The sequence below is a fragment of the Lynx rufus genome, unplaced genomic scaffold (genome assembly GCF_022079265.1).
Source record: "Lynx rufus isolate CCGP_SWC_20201006 ecotype Redwood Valley unplaced genomic scaffold, mLynRuf1.p SCAF_3, whole genome shotgun sequence".
Classification (NCBI taxonomy): Eukaryota; Metazoa; Chordata; class Mammalia; order Carnivora; family Felidae; genus Lynx; species Lynx rufus.
The window spans coordinates 32808467-32813527 of record NW_025814845.1 but is presented as its reverse complement, the minus strand read 5'-3'; the positions used below and the strand labels follow the sequence as shown (position 1 = coordinate 32813527).

The 5061-nt window shown below is 36.0% G+C and overlaps 1 pseudogene; it reads right to left on the bottom strand.

Moving 5' to 3' along the window:
* Window positions 1–752: 752 nt before the first annotated feature.
* On the bottom strand, window positions 753–1942 carry LOC124521314 (39S ribosomal protein L42, mitochondrial-like; annotated as a pseudogene).
* Between the last annotated feature and the right edge of the window lie 3119 nt (window positions 1943–5061).

The following is a 5061-nucleotide window of genomic DNA, read 5'->3' as shown; positions in this document are numbered from 1 at the left end:
ATTCCTAGGAGAACTTGATCTGAACAATGAATTAATTTTTAATTATCAAATGTTTCTATAGCTAATATTTAATTTAGAATACTGGAACATGCATCCACAAGTGAAACTGGCTTATAATATTTTTATTGCTTTTATCTGATACTGGAATCAAGATTGCACTAATCTCATTAAATAAGCTGAACTGCTTTTCTGGAAAAAAAAATTGTAAGATTAATATTTCCTTGAAAATTTAGTAGAAATTCCATGTGAAAGAGACCAAGGGCTACAAATTTTTGGTGGCAGGGAGGTCTTTTACAACCATTAAATGTCTCTACTGCTTATTGACCTATTTAATTTTTCTAATTTGGGCCCTTTGTATTTTTCCAAGTAGTTTATGCTAAGATCTTGTAACTTACCAAGTATATTCTGACATAGTTACTCATAATATTTTTTACTTAAAATCTGTTATATCTGTAGCTATTTTTCTTTTTCATTGCAAGTTTCTGTTTTCATTCTTTTTCATTTTCTTGCTTGATCTTGCTAGAGAGCTTTAGTTTTGTTGATATTTTTATTTTAATTTTTTTTTATTTTAGAGAGCACAAGCAGGGAAGAGGGGCAGAGAGAGATCATCTTAAGCAGGTTCCAGGCTCAGCGCAATTCAGGACTTGATCCCATGACCCTGGGATCATGACCTGAGTTGAAATCAAGTATCGTACACTCAAAAAACTGGGCCACCCAGGTGCCGCATATTTTTATTATTTTTATTTCTTCATTTTATTAATTTCTTTTTTAATGTTGTTAATTCTTCTTCCTTGTTTCTTTCAGTTGGCTTCTTTGTATTCTCTCTGCTACATTTTCAACTCCTTCAACTGAATGTTTAGCCTATTTGTTTTCAACCTTTCTGTGTTCTGGTAAATTTACTTGAAACTACACATTTCCATCAAAGGACTATGTTAGCTGTGTCTTACAAACAGTAACTTGTGAGGTTTTATTGTTGTTTAAGTCCTAAAACTTCGTAATTCCTTTCATGATCCCCCCCTTTTTTTAATATATAAAAAGACATTTTATTATTGTTTTGCTACATAACAGTGAATATACTCAATTGCATTTCCTCATATGGCAAATAAGACACAAGATAACATCTCTTTGATTACTGAAAACCTCAATATCATCTGTCTTTTGGAGGATCCAGTTTCCTACAATGTCTATGATACTGTCCACGAGGACACAAACGATGCTTAGTAAAGAACATTTTGCTACGTTGTTCTATCATAGGTTCTCGCTCAAAGTGTTCATTTTTTCCTTGTAATCTGGTTTTCAGCACTTGATCATGTGTTTCTTCATTATTATGCACAGGATCTGGCCGTGGGGTAGGTTTTGTATGTTCATACGGAATGTCCACAGAAGGGTGGTAGCATACTGTCATCCTGTCATCAGATGTCAAAGCAAACTCTACTTGCAATTATGGTCATCTGGAAGAGGAGAACACATAGGTTTATGACAAACACAATATAAAGCCCTGTTTTGAATTGGAAATAAATGTTTCCAGATAGTTCTGTTCGATATCTCCCGTTTTACTGCTGCTAATACCATGGTGACTCAAGATGCTTATCAGGTGGTATGAAAGAAGATGATCTGAAGAGAAACTGCTTTTAAATTCTGCTTCCAGGCATACCTATTTTCATCCCTGACAGTCACTCATCATAAACCTGCCATCTTACCTCAATCCTCATAATCCCCTTTTAATCCAAGGATTATTTATTAATATAAAACCTTACATTTAGGATTATGTAAACTATGCTTATTTTCCTGTTTAAAATTTCTAGTGTTAATTGATTATGGTCAGAGAATACAGCATACATGATATTGATTCTTTGGAATTTAAGACTGCGTTTATGGTGTAGTAAATTTTCCACGTGGGGAATACACAAACACATACAAACTCACATATACACACACGTATGTGTATATACACATGTGTATGTATATATATACACATGTGTATGTATATACATACACATACATATGTCTATATATATATATATAATAGTTCAAGCTTCCTTATTACATTACTCTGTTCTTTTACATCTCTATTAGTGTTTGATTTATTTTTTTTAGTGTTTATTTATCAATTTCTGATGAAAGCAGGTTAAAATCTCTTGCAACATATATTGATACAACTATTTCTCTCTGCCATTATGCTATTGCAGCTTTGTATAGTTTGATGTTATACTGTTAAAGCATATGCATTCATGATGGTTATACCTCCTTGCTCTATTATTTTACCAATATGTGTCACCATCACCCTTTTTCCCCATATAACATTTTTTGCTCTGACATAACTGGAGTCAGATATTAAGATGGCCTCTCTCTTTTGGTTTATAATGGCCAATATCAGTTTGTATCCTTTTATTTTCAAATTTCCTGTGTCTTTTTTGCCTGATTTGAATCTAAATAGTGCACTGTTGATTTTTTGCATTTTATTTTTTAAAATATCATCTAAACTTCCATATTTTAACTGGTGAGATGACCATTCACATTTATTAAAACTATTATTATATTAGGACTACTTTTTCATAATTTCCAGTTATTTTACTCTCCCCATTTATCTTTTTTGTCCTTTCTTTCCATTAATTCCATCAAGTTTTCTTCTCTGATACATACATACAGCACTTATGCTGAGAATTCTAATGTCAGTCCAATTACTATTCTAGTTGATCTGTTCTTCTTCTGTGGCCTTTTAGAGTTTTCTCTTTATTAATACAGTTAATTTTTTAAGCTTATTTATAATTTTGGGAAAGAGAAAGAGAGAGAATGTGCACAAGCAGAGGAGAGGCAGAGAGAAGGAGAGACAGAATCCCAAGCAGACTCCATGCCATCAGCACAGAGTCCGATGCTGAGCTCCAACTCACAAACTGTGAGATCATGACCTGAGCCAAGATCAAGAGTCAGATGCTTAACCTACTGCACCATCCAGGTGCACCAATTCGGTTAACTTTTGATAGAATGTGTCTAAGCATAGGTTTTTCAATACCTATTCTGCATGACAACCTTTAGTCCTTTTTAATCTGAAAGCTTACATCTTTCTTTAATTCTGAGATATTTACCATAATTATTTTGCCCTCTCTGTTCCTTCTGCCCCTTCTGGGATATCCTGTTATCCCAATTTGGGGACTTTTATTCTCTATATCCTTTCCTTCATTATTTACTGCTTCTTCTGAAAGATTTCCTGACCAATGTTCCCATTCACAAACTCAGTCTTTGGCTCTTGTTACCCTGCTATTTATTCTATCTAATTAGTTCTTTATGTCAACTCTTTTTCATATCCAATATTCTCAACTTGGTTCTTTTTGGTTTCGTTGTTGTTAATTTGTGTTACTAACATACTCCTGTGGTAGGCTGAATATTAGCTCTCCTAAAGATGTCCATATTCTAGCCCCTAGAACCTGCGAATATGTTACCTTACATGGTATATTATTTTCCTAAGGATGCCATAACCAAGTACCACAAACTGCATGGATTAAAACAACAGAAATGTATTTTCTTACAGTCCTGGAAGCTAGATATCTAAAATCAAGGTGTTGGCAGGGCATGCTCCCTCTGAAGGGTCTAGGAGAGAATCTGTTCTATGCCTTTCTCTTAGTTTTTGGTGTTGCCTGTAATCCTTGGAATTCCTTGATTTCAAGACATATCACTCTAATATACCAATGTAATCAATTGGCATTCCTCTGTGTGTGTCTGTGTTAAAATTTCCCTCTTCTTAGAAGGACACCAGTCACTGGATTAGGGCTGACTCTAATTCAGTATGACTTCATTTTAACTTGATAATATCTGAAAAGATCCTGTTTTCAAATAAAGTCACACTCACAGTTACTGGAGGTCTGGATCTGAACGTATCCTGTTGGAGGACACTATTCACCTCAGTACACATGGCAAAAAGAATTTTGCAGTTGTGGTTAACTTAAATATTTTGACATGGGGATATTATATTATCTTGGATTATCCAGGTGGGCTCAGTGTAATCACAAGATTCTTGTAAGAGGCAAGTAGGAAGTTAGAAAAGAGAGATGCTATACTGCTGGCTTTGAAAACTGACCAAAGAAGGAACCATATGCCATGCAATGTCAGTGGTCTTTAGAAACTGGAAAAGAAAAGCAAGTTTTTTCCTTGGAGCCTCCAGAAGGAACCAGCCTTGATGATACCCATCAGACCCACTTTGACTCTGACCTCTGGTATGTTAAGAAAATACATACCTGTTTTTATTACCAAGTTTGCTATAATTTTAATTGTAATTAAATTGCTTGGGGCGCCTGGGTGGCGCAGTCGGTTAAGCGTCCGACTTCAGCCAGGTCACGATCTCGCGGTGCGTGAGTTCGAGCCCCGCGTCGGGCTCTGGGCTGACGGCTCGGAGCCTGGAGCCTGTTTCCGATTCTGTGTCTCCCTCTCTCTCTGCCCCTCGCCCGTTCATGCTCTGTCTCTCTCTGTCCCAAAAATAAATAAACGTTGAAAAAAAAATTTTTTTTAAAAATAAATTGCTGTTACGGCAGCAATGGGAAACAAACACAACCCCCTTATCTCTTTGAAGATCTTTAGTGTGCTTCTTTTAAATTCTTGACCTATTTGTCCCATGTGTCTTACTTGTATGGTATATAATGTTTCATTATCTGTCTTTCATGAACTCTCTGGGAACCTAGTTATTTTTTTTTCTGTGAGCTTGTACACCCCTGGGGCTATCAGCTAGTCTGTCTGCTAATATGTACTGGAGAACAGAAGTCTAGTCTCCAATCTGCATCACTCCAGGTGACTTTATCTTTTTATTTTTTTTAAGTTGATTTATTTATTTGAGAATGACAGAGCAAGCAGGGGAGGGACAGAGAGACAGAGAGAAAGAGAATCCCAAGCAGGTTCCATGCTTTCAGCCCAGAGCCTGATGTGAGGCCAGAACTCACTAACCACAAAATCATGAGCTGAGCTGGAATCAACAGTTGGATGCTCAACCAACTGAGCCATCTAGCACCTAGGTGCCCCTAGGTAACTTTTAAAAAAAGAGCAGGGAAGTTAGCCCATGGGTATAGCTTGGAC